General features: G+C 34.9%; 1 protein-coding gene across 1 annotated transcript in view; it reads left to right on the top strand.

The window, feature by feature from the left end:
• Window positions 1-16,116: 16,116 nt before the first annotated feature.
• Window positions 16,117-18,285, top strand: part of LOC118196416 (uncharacterized) — a 45,876-nt gene continuing 43,707 nt past the window's right edge. Inside the window, exon 1 of the mRNA XM_085821664.1 lies at window positions 16,117-16,205. The gene's annotated coding sequence lies outside the window, so the exon portion shown is untranslated. The remainder of the gene's footprint in view (window positions 16,206-18,285) is intronic.

Genomic DNA, 18,285 nt, shown 5'->3' with positions numbered 1-18,285 from the left:
TTTTGCATCGAATTACTTGGAATGACCGTTTCACTTTTTATACTGTTGCCACCCAATATTATCGTCATGTATTATATTTGAAGAAATTAAATAATGAAGGATCTGCATGTATGCTTTTTGCATTGTGATAAAACAACGGTACCTAGAGCCATCCAATTTTGAATGACGTAATTCCTACTGCCAATATGAGCATCTATCTGGAAGTCTAAATTTGAAATTTGGAATTTGTTTTATTATCAATTTCATATTTTATAAAACTTTAACGAATTTTTTATTAACAAACTCAAGGATTTCAGAGCGAGCGAAGGCAATGTTGTACAGAAAAAAACATTTTTATCTCTAGCGCGTGATATGCTCAATTGAAAATTATTTTGCCATATTGATGTTGAACTGAATTTTATGGCTTACGTGCGAAGAACATGATATTTAATAAATAAAGGCAGCACACAAAATGTTAAAAAATCGCCCCTTTGGGCGTAATTTAAAATCTGAAACCTTTCAGATTTTTTTTAATTTAATTTTATTTTTAATTTGCCTTTATGTGAAAAACCAACAACAATGCGAAATTTCTTTGAAAAACTTTTTTTAGATTCTTGGAACCCTGTTTTAAGACATTTTTTCCCCTCCTCTTTGATGATAGTAAATGGATCTCTTTTTACTGAACTAACTTAAATACATCCAAAATCATCTATTGTGACAACATTTTTCCATTTAGTGCGGATAAAATTTCTCATGAAGAATTCGGCAGCGTGTTCTGCGTTCGGCTATAAGTCGTGGAGAAAGACGATGCACACTTTCTTTTTGCTATTTTAAGATTCAAATCAGCATTAATTACTTTGTTTACAGTTGACACAGAGCATTTCAATAATTTTGCCACTTTCCTTTGATTTGGCGGATTTTCCTTTAACATTAAAGATTTTTGCAGCATTTGAAACATTCTGTTTTTCCTTCGATATATTTTTGAATCCAAACATCGACGTTTCTTTCTTTCCTTTCCTGTTGACAATATTACCTTTCGTAGCTTTCGTTATGGAAGCATCATGGCTTTCACAGCGTCTTTGTAATAATTAGATTCGAGTAATTTACTTCAAAAAGAGCAAATACATAGTTTTCCACCCATTGCTTTTTTAAAAAGCGCCATTTTACGTGAAAACAAAACTATCGAATAGCAGACGATAATATATACTTTCAAAAATATAGCTGCAGTTACAAAAAAATTCCAAGTAGTTGAATATGCTTACTGTTGAACGTGTTATAACACGCCTTGAAGGAGTGATTAACGAAAATGGAATGCACATTGGACAAATGCTGTGATTACAAAAAGTTTTGTGCTTCCGGTTAGTTTGTTGTTGCAGACTTAGCCACGTTATTCCACCTCAAGAAAAACATAGAGGTAGAAGATCAAAACCTGTGCCCTCTTGATTTTGAACAGCCACGAAATCCTTACCTAAGACACCCTGCAGTACATGCAAAACTCAGAATATCTACAAAAGAAGACACCCTTAGTGTACCTTCATTTCCAGTCGTGTACACAGATGGGTCAAAGTTAAACGAAGAAGTAGGATGCGCATTCTTTGCACTCCTCTCAGAACAAGAAACAACAGAATGGAAAGGGCACCTAAGGAACAACAACAGCGTTTTCCAAGCTGAGCTTTCAGCCATAAAACACGCTATTCTGTGGTCTCATCAAAAGCATCTAACATATGTTACCATCTACAGTGATAGCCAAGCGGCAATTAAAGCTGTCGATGATGCAAGAAACAAATCATCAATAGTGCAAGATATCTACGATTTATTATCACAGCGCAAGAGAACATCTATAAAAAATAAAGTGGGTAAAAGCGCATGCTGGACAAGCCCAAAATGAAAGGGCAGATGCGCTTGCTAAAAATGCAGCTCAAGACCCATCTCTACCTCCAATCAATGTCCCATTCCCTAAATCGTATGTGAAACATATGTTGAAAAAAATTACATTAAAAAAATGGCAAACTGAATGGGAAAATGCAGAAGTAGGTAGAAGGCTTTTCAACTTCTACAAGAAACCCACATATGATCCAATCTTTTATAACTTCTTCATCAACATATTCTTATCTGGACATGGTCCTTTCCCCACGTACTACTTTGCACGAAAGTTGAGCGATTCAGACAAGTGCGTACGTGGGGAAAAGGGAGACCCAGAACACTATGTTTTCAAGTGCCAGCTCACAAAAGAGCTACACTGCAAAGGAAGGTCACAAATTACGCCTGAGTACATTAAATGCATGCTAACGATACCTCAATTACAACAAAAGGTTTCCTTGATTATGAAGAAACTTTTTGCATATAAAAGAGAAGACATATGTCAAGATGCTATCACATCTGTATAAATACCTCTTATTCTACAATTTGCAAAAATAATGCAAGATTTCAGAAATATTGCAAGTGTCTGAAACAGCCTAAATATGGTATAAACAGTTTTTATAAAATAGTTACATTAAGAATTTGGACTGTATTAATGTAATAATTAAATCATTAATTAAAAAATAATATAAATAATATACGACTCTATTAGATATATTAGTGTAAATGTAAGTATTATGCGATTTTCTAATGTATATTTTCTGTATTTATGATACATTAATTTACAAAAATAATAATGTAAGATTTCAGTGCTGATGCATTTGTGTGTAACAAGTTAAAAAAAATGAAAGGAAATGTATTAATAAGAGAATTCGCCTTAGTAATTCAACTAAGTATGATAAAGTGCACAAAAAAAAAAAAAAAAAGAAAAAAAAAGAAAAAAAAAAAAAAAAGAAACCCTTCAATTAGCTCCTTAAAATGATGTTTATTTTAATTCGATGTAACTAGATATACTAATGTAAATATATTGTTTGTATGAAGTACAATGTACAATGAAAGTTTGTATGTATGTTCGAAGTAATTATGTTATTTCAATCTGCCATAATCCAACTTTTGTTAATAGGTTAATTTCTTTGCAATAATTGTATACTATGTCTTTGTAATTGTATATTCAATACGTAAGTCTAATATTAATGTAAAATTACTATGTAAATGTCTTGGTAGGCTAGCATCCGATGCGGGCCAACTAAAAGCCTAGCGGGGTACAGTAGTGCGGCGGAGCAACACCTGTAAAAGTCACTGACGAAGTTCTGGTGCTCCGTCCACTTTTCCCTGTCCCTGTCCCTGTTCCTCGTGCGTCCCCTTCTCGCCTGGTGGTAGAAATTTGAAATGTTATTTTTTATTCCAGTTTTATTGACCCCATGGTCTATATAACATAGATACCAAGTTTCAGTGAAATAGTACGTAGGTTTAAATTAGGTTAAGGTTAATTATTAACACCCTGTACATTTTTCATTGGAATATTTAAATGGGGAAAATTTTAAGACATTTTCCAGAATTGTTTTTAGTTGACTGTATTTTACTATTAAGCATTCAGCAAATAAACGTTTACTTAATATTGTTACAAATTACAGAATACTGCAAGATTTTTATTACAGGAAGTAATTGTTTCACACATTTTAATTCATTCAACACACTATATACTTATCGTTAATATAAACTTACTTTGAAATGTAGTAGACACATCACTACAGGAATAATACCTGATATGAAATCCATGGTTAACCAAAAATCATGGTTAATGCAACAGCAGTTATAAAATATAGGAAAAAACCTGTATTATTAGCCCAAAGGGGCGTCACACCGATAGGGCTAGTAGTGTCAAAACGCCATTATGCGTCGTTTCACTCTCTGTGTTTTCAAACTGTTTCCAACAAATATTATTGCTATGTATTATATTTAAAGAAACTAAATAATGAAGAATCTGCAGGAATGCAGGAATGTTTCTCGCCCGAACTAGGATGCCCGAATTTTGAATTTCGAATTTGTTTTATTATCTTTTTTAAATTTTGTAAAACATTAACGAATTTTTGATAAGGAAGCTCAACGATTTCAAAGCAAGCAAAAGCAACACTGTACAAAAAAACTAACATTTTAATCTCCAGCGTGCGAGATTGTGTATCGGAAATTCTAAAGATATGCTGTTTTTAAATATTTTGTGATATTGCTGCTGAATTAAATTTTATGTGGTTTAAGTGCGAAAAGCATGATGAAAGATAACACACAAAACGTTAAAAAAAGGCCTTTTCGGGGTAATATAAAATCTGAAAGCTTTCAGATTTTTAGTCCAAAAGGGCTTTATTCCCGAGGGACTATTGTTTTCGTTTTGCGATTTTACGTCAAAACACTCTGAATGTCCGTTTCACTTTTCAAACTGTTGCCACTAAATATTATCGCCTTGTATTATATTTGAAGAAATGAAATAATAAAGAATCTGCATAAATGTATGTATGTTTTTCTCATTCTGATAAAACAACGGTACCTAGAGCCATCCAATTTTGAACGACGAAGGGCATCTGGAAGCCCAAATTTGGGAATTTGTTTCGTTATCGATTTCCTATTTTGTAAATCTTTAGAAGAACGTAGGTAAGGATAGGGCGAATAAAATATAGCGTAATGTAGTACGTTTACTGTGAATGCGTACGACTTTTATTAAGCATATTTTCTCTTTCCCGAAGTCCTATTAATTTATGAAGCATTACTTGATTTGAGAAGCTCAAAAATTAGCAGTGGTGGAATGACAGTGGATCTACATTAGAAAATCCAGTAACTGATATTATTGTCTAAGTTTGAAGAAATTCCATGTGCCTGGAAGTGTTTGAAAATAATTTGTATTTGTATGATGAATATATTTAATTATTGATATACATTGAATGAAAGTCTTTTTCTGAATTGCTATCATATTTGACTGTAAGAATAATTCTGTTCATTAAATCATTTGTTTTATTATTATGTGCTGCAATAACAAATGTTAGAATCCTAAACGCCACTATTTAGCTATTTTAAGGAAATTTTTAAGTTAAAAATTAAAAACGTATATGTTTGGAAAAATAATGAAGTCTAATTTGAAACTGTTAACGAAAAAAAGAAAAAAAAAAGAAGAGATAGAAGAAGTAGGAAATAAATACGTAGTAAATAAATACGAAATAAATATGAAATAAATATGAAATATGCACGAAATAAAAATATCTGATGTGTACAACACATGGCTTCCTTGTACGGAATATTAAATTATACGCATTTTTTTTAGCATTTCATTTAAACTCATTTCCGCGAATTTCATTAGAGATATAGTTCTCATTCAATTAATTCAGTTTTCACTTCGCGGCAAGAAAAAAATACATAAAATCTCAAAATATCTTTATTAAAAATTGAAAAATATAGAAAAGTATAAAACACCAAATATAAATTTTAATTTAGAAGTCATTGTTCGGCGTGTTATTTATTTTATCTTAATTGCACCAAATATAGTTAAACAATTAAAAAACATTTTTTACAATTAGAGTTTCTACGCACGCTTCAAAATAGAAAGAAAAACGATTTTCATTTACATTAATTTTGCATTTCTATAGGACTCAACGTGAAATAGACGCTTAATGACTATATATTTAATTACTCATTTATGACTCAACAAGCTGCCCAACTGGGATAGAGGTTGGCAACGGTGAGTGCCATACGCAAAAACCCGGGTTATTTGTAATATATAGTGTCTATGCGGCATGGGGGCACTCTAAACCTGCGGCGAGCCGAAAGTCCCTTCGATAGGTTGGTGGTAGGCAAAGCGAGGTGGGAGATCCTCAGACCCGTACTCCTGGCGTATTCTTTCTCAAAATTGGGGGGCGGAACTGAACTAAAGTCGAGGTTTCACCTATATATATATTATCTTACCAAATACAGGCGTATTTTAATCCTTGCTACGGTGAATGGATGAACGTCGTGGCTTGCGCTGACCTTCGTTAGACAACTGTGACTGGTTAGTGCGAAAACTCAATTTATTTAACAATGACTCAATTTATTTTTAAAGAATGATTTAACGATGTTTATATAATCTATATAAAACTATTCTGCATTCTGTTGCGGATGAAATCAAGCCCTACTGTGGGTCATATTTGTTTTCGGACACTTGTGCTTTCAGTTTTATTTGAAAATATCAATTACTAGACGCTTATGTTGTTTCGAAGTAGGAGACACGAAAAATGAGCAATGCCCTCGCCGGGGCTCGAACCACGGACCTCTCGAATATACGCCGAGCGTAACAAATTAGAGAGGCGTAGGACAAAGGCAGACACGCGTTTCTCAGAAATTTCCGAAGTCGCAGTTGAACTTGACCTATTCTCAATTCTGATACTATTCTCCTCCTCATTTGCATTTAACGATACTCTGAAAACTCATTCTGGGAGTTGTAAGTTGAAACTAGATAAGATAGGAAAGATGCATTAAATTAAAATAACTGTTATAAAATTAAAATGTACAAGTTCAACGAGATAAAAGTTTTGTGTTCCCAACTGATAAAGCATAAGATATTTATGTTTTAAATTTAACCAGAAAACTCTGCAATAGAAAAGAAGTTTGCTGCCGCTCGGCTAAATGCAGTATATTTTTCTTTCGAATTTAATCAACAAGTTCAAGGATTTAAAACAAATGTGTTGCCACTGGAATTAAAATACTTTTATCTTCCATTCTAAACGATTTAAAGCAAAAAGCGCAGATTTATTTCAGTTAGTAATAGTTACTATCTGGACTCGTGAAACTAAATTAGTTGGATTCATTAAAATCATTATCCATTGCTTACTTTGTCATAACTCTTTTAAACGGCAGATTGCGTGACTGGCTGGTTTAATTAAAAAGCCATATCAACCGAAAATTATCGGAGTAATTTTAAAATATTACCATTCTGTAAAATACAATTGATTGGTTTTTTCCCTCCCTTTAAAGACATATATTTTTCATTTAAATAAACAGTCATATATATCAAAATTCAACAAAGTAGTTTTCGAATGTTGCGGTTTTTAAAAGTATAATGATTGGACATTTGCTAGTCTTAAATACATATATTCCTCTCTTTTAAGTAAATTCGTATATCCACCAGAAATCAACAAATTAATTTTTCGATGTTATCTTTCTTTGAAATGCAATATATATTGTCTTTTTATTCCGCCTTAAAAATTTGATTCCGTTTATTTAAGTAAATTAACTTATTCACCAATAATCAACAAAGTAGTTTTCAAATGTTGTTATTCTATAAAACATAACTGGTTGGGTTTTTCCCGTCGCCTTTAAAGCACTTATTTAAGTAAATAATCATACCACCGATAAATCGTTGAAGTACACTGGTGTGCAAAAATTAAGGACGAAGTCGAAAAATTAGCATATCAGCTGAACGAAGAGGCAGAGCGGACAGAAAGACCAATCAGGAGATTAAGTAAGGTGATGTACGGTAGCACATGCGCAGATATGCAGGTAGACGTAATGGGGGAGTGTCTGAGTAGTATAAAGCATGTTGTCGGTGTAAGATCAGTATTTCTGGCAAAGAGATTACACGCCGTATAGCAGTTAAAATCACACCGAGTTGCTGCCTTAGCGAGAAATGGTGAATAATCAATCTGTTAGACGACATCTGGATGCTTTTACCCGAGGTCGAATCATTGGGAAGTTGAAGGAAGGCCGCAGTGTGACAAATGTGGCTGCAGAGTTCGGAATTGCTCACAGCATCGTTTCACGACTTTGGAGACAGTTTCAAACTACAGGAACAGCTATCCGGGGGTTTAGTGGTGGTCGTCCACGAGGAACCACATCCGCAAATGACCGGTATATTGCCTTACAGGCCAGAAGAAACAGGCGGCAGACAGCGGGAGAAATCGCTAGACACGCGACACAGGCGACTGGACAACCGATATCGCCAAATTTATTCAACCAAAATTATTCAAAAAACATTTTTCTATTGGTGAACTGGATTTTCTAGAGGCATTTCACATTTAAAAAAATCTTTCTGTTCTAGTTAACGACCCTAATTCCAATCCATCTTTGCCTTCAGTCTTTAAAGAAATTATGTTTTAGTTCGGCATTTTTCGTCGAATCATTAAAAGCGTTTATTCACTTTTCAAATTGTTGCCACTAAATATTATCGCCTTCATTACTTTTAAAGAAATTAAATAATGAAAAATATGCAGTCATGTCTGTATGTTTCTCGTACTGTGGAAAAACAACGGTACCTGGAGCCATCAAATTTTCATTAAAGTACACTGCTGGCCACCCAAATTGCAACACCAAGAAAGCCAAGAGATATCACAACAAAATTTACTTAGTAGATAACATGTTGACCAAGTATCAAATGATTAAATTTATAGACTTCTGTGAAGTGTGGTTCCTTCCAAAATCAGTAGCCAGTGTAGCCGCCCCCATTGTTGGAGATCGCCGCTGCCACACGGCTCGGCATTGATTCAAAGAGACTTTGGATGTGATCTTGGGCAGACTAAGCAGCTTCCACACCTTGTTAAAGTTGATCTGGTGTGGCAGCTTGGGATGTAATCTGGGTCAATCGTTCAGCAACCATGGACCACATGTTTTCTATCGGCGAAAGATCCGGACAGCAAGCCGGCCAGGGAAGCAATTCAATCTGGCGATCGACGAAGAACCCTTGATAATGCGTGTCACGTGTGGTAGCGCATTATCCTGTTGAAATATGGCTGTGGGCAAGCCCTGAAGGTGAAGAAAGGCAAATGGCTCCAACACCTCGGAGATGTAGTGCTGGCTGTTTAAAGTACCGGCAATGCGTATTAAAGGAGTGCGAGAGTGATATCCAATACCGCCCCATACGATAATACCCGGTGCAGGAGCAGTGTGGTGGTGCATAACGCAGCTGTTCGGCATCCTCTCTCCGCAGTGTCTCCAGACTCGAATCCGACCATCGTGGTGTTGCAGACAGAAGCATGACTCGTCAGTAAAGACAATTTCATTCCATCCCCTGCCGTCCACATCCTTCTTTCATCGCACCATTGGCGGCGGAGACGTCTGTGGTTCTGCGTCAAGGGTAGACGAACAATGGACGTCTTGCGGACAGACCATTCTGCTGTAAATGGCGTCGAATGGTACGCGCAGACACTGGATGATGCGTTACAGACTGAATGTGCTGTGCTATGGTTCGTGATGTAACTGAGAGATCCGTCACTGCCATTCTCACAATGTTCCTGTCATCACGTGAAGTGGTGCACTGAGGTGGATGCGATCGAACACGTCGGTCCGTTGTACTCTCCTTTTGAAAAAATCACAAGAAAAACACAATTGCCGAACTTGAAATCGTTGGAAACTCCAAGCCATAAATAGCGTTTTGAAGTGGTGCTACAGGCGCACGTGATGTGCGTCTGCGCTGAAATTCTAATCATTTGCATATCTCACCTTATGCATGTTGTAAGTTTCATGTTATTTGCATTCTCCCTTCTGGGTGTTGCATTTACGGTGGCCAGCAGTGTAATTTTCCACTCGAATATGGGCATCAGGAAGACCAAATTTTCAATTTGTTTTATTGTCTGTTTCAGATTTTGTAAAACTTTAACGAATTTTTGATCAACAAACTCCACGATTTCAAAGAGAGTAATTCCAAAACTATACGAAAAAAAGAAAAACCTTTTTATCTCCAGCGCGCGAGTCTGTCTATCGGAAATTCTAAAGATATGCTCATTTTAAAATAATTTTGCGATATTGCTGTTGAATTGAAATTTATGGTTTAAGAGCGAAGAACATGATATTTAATAAATAAAAGCAACACACAAAACGTAAAAACTCCCTTTGAGCGTAATATATCTGAAAGTCTGAAAGCTTTCAGATTTTTTACTTTTTTCCCTACTTTTTTAGAGATAGGTTTGGAGAGTTACCAGTCTTTGAAATATAATTTATTTCATTTTTTTTTTTTTTTTTTTTTTTTTTTTTTTTTTTTCCAGTAAAGATACATAATACAGTCAGTTCATTTAAATAAATAGTTATATTCACAGTAAATTGCCCAAACAATTTTCATATTACTTTCATATAACACATTTCTTATATAACTCAAACTTTCGGTAGATTTATGATGTAAGCAACATCACAAAGCTAAAGCCTATTGTCTGGACATAAGTGTTTAATCCTTTCTTCAAGTTTATTCCGAAAATTATTTATGAAATAAAATATCTGTCACTTCAGTTACGCTTGATTTACACTGGTGTGCAAAAATTAAGGACGAGACGGTTTTTTCAATATAACTTTGTACAAAAGCTTTCCAAATCAACACATTTAATACCGTAAGATCCCCAATACGTAAGGACATGAGTAATGTAAGCAACACTTACTAAAAGAGAAATCAGAGGGATTAAAAGAGGCTCTATTGAAAAAGTAGCATGGAGCGCAATGCGACTGAAGGCCAAAACATCCCTGTGATGGGTGTCCAGCAAGAAACATCCGGTCTTTAATAGGGGATATGATCTCCCCTGACTGCTAGGCAGGTTTCACAGCGTCTGCCTATGCTGAGAATGAGGGTGTCAATGAGTTGTTGAGGCATTGCTGCCCATTCGTCTTGCAGCGCCAATCGAAGCTCCGGAATCGTTACTGGCGGTAAAGTACGAGCTGCCAAGCGTCTGCCTAGAAAATCCCATACATGCTCGATGGGATTGAGATCCGGAGATCGTGCCGGCCAATCCATACGTTCAATATCCTCACTATCTAAGAGCTGTTCCGCAGCTACTGTGCGATGACATGGTGCATTGTCGTTCATGAAAGGGAACTGCGGACCCATAGCGCCTCTAAAAAGACGCACATATGGAAGAAGAATCTCGTTACAATAACGAGTCCCGTTGACTGAACCTGCGTCGAAGATGTGAAGGTCTGTACGACTACCAAGCATGATGCCTCCCCAAACGAGAACACCACCACCTCCATACCTCTCCCTTTCAATGATGTTCGAGGGATGATTGCGGCTTCCCCGCTCTCTCCAGATGAGTATGCGATGAGAATCGCTACTCAGACTGAATCTGCTCTCATCTGTAAAGAGTACTCGTCCCCATTCATTGTCTCTCCAATTCCGGTGTTCCCGGCACCACAGAGAACGCCTTTTCCGATGGGCAGGCGTTAGACGTACACACCGTACAGGGCGTCGTGCAAACAGACCACCACCGTGCAGTCTTCTGGCCACGGTAAAACGCGATATCGGTCGTCCAGTCGCCTGTGTCGTGTGTCTAGCGATTTCTCCCGCTGTCTGCCGCCTGTTTCTTCTGGCCTGTAAGGCAATATACCGGTCATCTGCGGGTGTGGTTCCTCGTGGACGACCACTACTAAACTCCCGGATAGCTGTTCCTGTAGTTTGAAATTGTCTCCAAAGTCGTGAAACGATGCTGTGAGCAATTCCGAACTCTGCAGCCACACTTGTCACACTGCGGCCTTCCTCCAACTTCCCAATGATTCGACCTCGGGTAAAAGCATCCAGATGTCGTCTAACAGATTGATTATTCGCCATTTCTCGCTGAGGCAGCAACTCGGTGTGATTTTAACTGCTATACGGCGTGCAATCTCTTTGCCAGAAATACTGATCTTACACCGACAACATGCTTTATACTACTCAGACACTCCCCCATTACGTCTACCTGCATATCTGCGCATGTGCTACCGTACACCGCCTTACTTAATCTCCTGATTGGTCTTTCTGTCCGCGCTGCCTCTTCGTTCAGCTGATATGCTAATTTTTCGACTTCGCCCTTAATTTTTGCACACCAGTGTATGATGCTATTAAAAAAAAGAGATTGATTAATTTTGGTTTTGACTTCGAAACTATTTCAGTTCGAATCATAAAATAATACATTAAAATGATCTTGATTTAAGATGAAGCTAAGCGATAATTTTGTTTAAAAAAATTTAGAACTTTCAAAATATTGTCAATTTTCAAAATCGATGCAAATAACTTTAAAATTTTAAACAGCTGAAAATGCTTAAAAGTCAGTATTATATTAAAAAATAAAGCAGTTTGAATAGTCCACTGTGCAATAATGTATTTCACTACGACAATGAAATTCTGCTATAATGTCATTCTACAACAATGTAGTTCGACTATAATATCAATCTAATAAAACGTAAACCAACTATAATGTCACTGTACAACAGGGATGTCAAACTCATAGGTACACTTGGGCCAAACAAACAAGGTTTAACTTTAGGCGGGCCGGAAAAAAAAAAAAAAAAAAAAAAAAAAAATCAATATTCATAGAAACGTAGCTTTATTTCGAATAATACAATAATAAACATATATATATATATTTATATAGAAAAGAACAAGAAAAATTTAATGTTTACGTCTTGATACTTGACATCTCTTCTCTGCTATTATCTTTCCTATTTCGGGAGAAATTTTGTTTGCAGTGATAACTTTCAACGCTGACCCAAGGTGAGCATCATTAATACGGTTTCTAATAGGAGACTTATTACCTTTCATGACTGAAAATAACTGCTCGCACCGATAAGTGCAACCAAACATGGAAATAATTTCATATGCGAATTTTCGAGTATTTTCAAACCTGACTGGTAAATATTTGTAAAATTCAGGCACGCCCACTTCAATGAATTTTGCTTTCAAATTTGAGTTGCATTGAATCTCGATCACCTCCATTTGCATATGGCTGGGTATCGAGAAAATCGAAGAAAACAAAAAAAAAAAAAAAAAAAACAAAAGAAAAAAAAAAAAAATTGTCTTCGAGGGAACTAAAATCATTAAACCTCGTTTCAAATTCAGTTGTTAAATTTGCAATTCCTTCTGCGTATTTTTGGATACGAACAAGTATCATCTAAACTTGATTTGTTCATGCTGCACGTCGGGAAGTGCGTCAAATCTTCATTTTTAAGTTGTTTTTCCCAAAGAACTAGTTGACATTTGAATGCTTTAATTATGTCAAACATGTTCGTAATGATATGATCTTTTCCTTGTAACGATAAATTTAAATCGGTTAAGTGTTTCGTTATATCAAACAAGAAAGATAAATCTTGTATCCATATTGGATCGTAAAACAAACTTACGTCTTGATTTTTCGTTTTTAAAAACTGACATATTTCTTCTTTCAAATCCCAGAATTGTTTGAGAATCTTGGAGCAAGATAACCAACGTTCCTCGCTATAGTAGGACAAACCCGAATATTCACTATCTAACTCACTTAAGAAAGCAGTGAATTGACGCTGATTTAAACCTCGAGATCTTATACAATTTATAAATTTTTTTATATATGACAAAACATTCTCCATATTTATTACTTTCGTGCATAGAACTTCTTGATGTATAATACAATGCATATGATGAATGTTTGAACCGTGAATTTGACTAAGTTTTTTCTTAGTAATGCTACGAAGACCTTGTTTTTCCCGGTCATTGATGGAGCGCCATCTGTAGCTACAGAATTTAATTTTGCCAAAGGTAGATTGTATTTCTGCAGAAGTCCAAAAACACAAGTAAATATATCTCCTCCTGTGGTAGTATTATTACATATCAAGCAGATTATTTTATATTTTATTTCACAGCAAAAATATTCTAATTCCCATTTTACTTGGAATATTCTATGTTCGTCAGCGATTTTTCGTTTAATTTTACTACCACTTGGTTTTGATATAGACATACTGAATACAAAGGGCTGGAATAAACACGGTTAACGTTAAAAAGTTAACAAAAATTTATTCTTTCCACAAGAGATAAATCAAAATGCTGAAATATTTCTTCAAAAATATTCTAACAATATCACAAAATGTCAAACGTTTAGCAAAAATCAATTCAAAACAGATAAACTAATTCTATCTCACAGCGAAATCGCTACAAATCAATCACAGCATTAAGTAAATAAACAGTTTTCTAGAACTACAGCTACTACTGAGATGAGTTGTTTGTTCTCGGCTTTTATAAGCTTTATAATTAATTTCTCGAATATACTGGAAACATCTATAAATATCTGGATTTTTGTGGATGGCAACAGCAATTACGAGATATTTATTTATTAGGTATTAAATGCACGCGCTGTTCTATTTTTAACCTTCCAACGCAGCTGTCTTTTCAAAAATCGTCTGCATTGCTAAGGCAACATGAAGCAAATCTAATTACAATTCTAAATAAAAAAACTAACTAAATAAATAACTATGAAATCAGTAACAATATGAATTAAGTAATAATTAATAATAAAGCAAAGTGCATGCACATGCATGCACCAATATATCGTACAAAACTATGATTGGAAAACTGAGACCATGAGTTCGGCCACATTCGGCTATCGGGGGATGCGTACGAGTTCTGAGTGCACGTGTCCCCCAAAAGCCGAAGGTAGCTGAATGCAAGCTACTCACACGCATTTGTAATTTAAGTAGTGTGTGTGTCAGCTCGCTGTGAGTAATCTAACAACACTGAATAAATTATCGTTAATTACTTAGCAGTAAACATTTCATTTTTTTCTTCGTCGATATGTTATATTATTATATATTATTATTTTCCGATATATTGGCCGGGCCGCTAGTTTGACATACTTGCTGTACAACATTGTAGTTCTGATATAATGTCATTCTATAATAAACTATAATCTCATACTGTAGTTCTGCAATACTGTAGTTCTATTGTAATGTTCTGCTATAATGTCATTATAGTAATGACGGTCTGCAGTAATATTCTTCTACCATAATATGACTTTACAAAAATGTAGTTATACTATAATCTCACTCTACGATAGCGTAGTTCTACTATAATGTCATTCAATATAACTCTGCTATAATGTCATTCCATAATAATGAAGTTCTATTATGATATTCTACTGTAATGTCATTATACAATAACGTAGTTCTATTATAATATTCTACTGTAATGTCATTATACAATAACGTAGTTCTATTATAATATTCTACTGTAATGTCCTTATACAATAACGTAGTTCTATTGCAATGTTTTATCAAAGTATCTCTCTGCAACAATATTGTTCTACTGTGATGTTGTACTATAGTGGTTATTCTGCAGTAAGCTAGTTCTACTATAATGTCACTCGACAATAATATAGTTCTACTATAATGTCACTCGACAATAATATAGTTCTACGATAATGTCATTCTATGAAAATGTAGTTCTACTAAAATTTCATTCTATAATAATGTAGTTGTACTATAGTGCCACTATACGGTAACGTATTTCTGTTGTAATGTCACTCTACAATAAAATAGGTGTACTGAAATCCTGAAATCCGCTGAGTTGGCTTCCGTCCCAGAGTATTACATAATAAAATAGGTCTACTGTAATATCATTCCATAAAAATATAATTCTATTGTGATGTGACTCTACAATAATGTAGTTCATCTATAATGTCACTTTACAATAACATAGTTCTACTATAATGTCACTGTACAACGATATAGGTCTACTGAAATGTCATTATATAATAATGTAATTCTGTTATAAGGTTCTATTATAATTCCACTCTGCAATAATATATTTCTACTGCAATGTTCTGCTATAGTGTCACTCTGTAAAAATAATTCTACTATAATGTCACTCTCCAATAATAGAGTTCTTCTATAATGTCATTCTATAATAATGTAGTTCTACTGCAGGTCATTCTATAATAAAGTATTTCTACTGTAATATCGCTCTACAATGATAGTCTGTCGTTATGTCTTTCGATAATAATGTATTTCTAATAAAATGTCAATCTATAATAATATAGGTCTATTATAATGCTTTATTATAATGGGACTCTGCAGTGATGTAACTCTAACTTTTATAATGTCATTCTGAAATAATCTTTACTCTTCTGTGATATAATAATGTTCAATGTTTTCCAACGTAGCACTTTTTCGTCACATTCGGTCAATAAAATTGCAAAATTACGCAATAGAATTTTACGTAAAATTTCAGCCCATTTTTCTCGACAACTCAAAAATTGTCTGAGAAAAGAACAACTTTAAATTAATTAATTTCCAACAGTTACATGAGCAAGTGTTAGGAGAAGAAATCAGATCATTCGATCAATCGAACGTTTTACGCAACTATTTCGGAAGCCTCTAACTGTATTGGCTCAATTGTTCTGGGGGGGGAGGAAATCGTTTCCGAATCGGGGGATGTTCGATGAACGGAGAGAGAGAAGAACGTGCAATGGGGGGGGGAGAATGAAACAAAAGACGATTAGAATGACCCCGATCAACTTCTAGTGTGGATGTTTTTGATAAAGGGGTCTTCGTATAAAAAGGTTGTCTGCTCCGCGGAGTGGAACAAAATCACTTTTCCATTCATTTCGAACGGTGGCGAAGGATAATCGTTTGGGAAGGAAGATTGTAACCAGGTGAGTGAATTATTCCTTTCTCCGAGTTATGTCAGTAGGTGAATTATATTGTAACGTTTGCGTTGCTGTTGTTTGGTTTGGAATGTAAAGATTTACTTCTCAATTTTTGTCTCGAATGCTGAGTTGCAATCGTCTGGCGGTGGGTGAGTACTAAGTTAACCAATGAGGAGAAATACTTAAGCTTGAATTTATCCCTCTGGCGCTCTTACTGTCTGCTGGTATAAAATGCAACTGTGGATAATATTTTTACAAAATTCAAGTTGAATTGTGTTAAACATGCAGGTGATTACTATTGGAGCTATCCTAAGTACATATTTAATAAGAACGGTTTATATAGTGAATCGTCATTTATACGTTACTCATTTATACGTACGTTTTTCACATTTATATGTGTTTTCATTCTTGTTTATGCTAATGCTAAAACTTCGCTTGTTCGATTCATAATTTCAATTATACGTTTCGGCGCTTCTTTCAGTTTTTCCTAAAGCGATTTCGTTCTTTCGGTAACATTTGGAAGTTGTACGTTTGAAGAAAGAAAGACGTACGGATTCAAATTCCGGAGATAGTTGGAAGGTTCACTAGGATTCTTTTAACAAGACATGTTTGTTGATAAAATATGCTCGAGTTTTACGGCATGTGATAAACATGGACTTTTGTTCTATTTTGCATTCTTATACTTTGCTTAAGCTAAAAATCCATCAGGTACATTAGATGATATCTGTAAACTCTCCTTTAAGGAAAACTTGCATACATATTAAAATCTTTCTGTCCATAAGTGTTATACAATGCGTCCATAATATTTTGGTTTATATTAAATTGAAATTAAATTCGTATAACATTGAAAGTTGAAGCTACTTTCATAGCTATCAATAAACAATGTTTTTCAACCTGTATGACACTCGGCACTTTCAAGTAACTTCGCCTATCCCAATGGACATGCCCCGTGCAGTTTTTATGGCAAATTTTCGACTCTCGAGAAGACATGACTTTCTATACAAACACTTGCATTAGTATAGTTGCTGATGATGTCTGTCGGGTGAAACCATGGACTTTCTTCATTTGACAGCACTTGATTTTATAACTTTTAATTCTGACAACTTTATCAAGGCTAAATTTTATTAGCCTGCCAGAAATCTCATGGCAGATATCGCTACAGACTGATGTAGAGGGAAAAAAGTTTTAGATAACTGCTATTGCTTCGTAGAACTCGTGTTTTGGAACACTCTTTAAGTCCTTGATTTCTAAATCTCTAAATAATAACCTTAGCGATGAAATTTCACTTTAGGAAACAGAAAGAAATCTACAGACGCCAAGTCTGGGAAATAAGGGGTGGTGGTTAAGAATGTTCTCGGCTAGCAATTGCTTAACGAGAATAGAGAGGTCTGATTGCATATTGTAGAGGAGCAGACACCGCAAGTGACGAAGAGAGAATAATTTTTTTTCTCATAATTTTCAATGGAATTTCTGTTTTTATCTTGCATTTATCATCAGGTATGATTCGAAAAGATAGATGACGATTTTCAGCAGCAATTTTCGAACTTTTCAAATGGTGTTGCGAATGGCGACCACTCGTGTGATTATCTTTCTCGTGTCTATTACAAAATCGTCTGCGAAAAAAAAAAAAAAAAAAAAAAAAAAAAAAAAAAAATGGACTGTACTAATGTTTGAGCCAAATATACTTTGCAAAAAGTTTCAGGTGTCTTGGCTGCTGTTTTTCTCGCTTTTCAGCAAAACTTCGATTCTATTCATAGATCGTTTCTTGAATCCTTGACACCAGATTTTGACTGCATCAAAGCAAACGATTAACTGCAAAGAAAATTCTCCCCACCAGCAAACGATTTTTGGGGAGAGGGAAATTTAATTTCATATTAATAAATGTTGTCAAATATTTTTTCGCGTTGACAAATGTTTACCAAAATTAAAAGTTTGTTTTAACAAAACAAATCTGTATAGATGCCCATCAGTCAATCTGGCTCCTTTTAAAAATTTATCAGTTTTCAACTACGAAAAAAATTGTTCGTATATAAACAAAGTAACTATTCATATTGCAAAAATTCCTAACTGAGGATATTTACCTTTT

This window comes from Stegodyphus dumicola, chromosome 1, assembly GCF_044657685.1.
Source record: "Stegodyphus dumicola isolate Sdum_Otavi_A_Nest chromosome 1, ASM4465768v1".
Classification (NCBI taxonomy): Eukaryota; Metazoa; Arthropoda; class Arachnida; order Araneae; family Eresidae; genus Stegodyphus; species Stegodyphus dumicola.
This window is presented reverse-complemented; position numbering and strand designations above follow the sequence as displayed.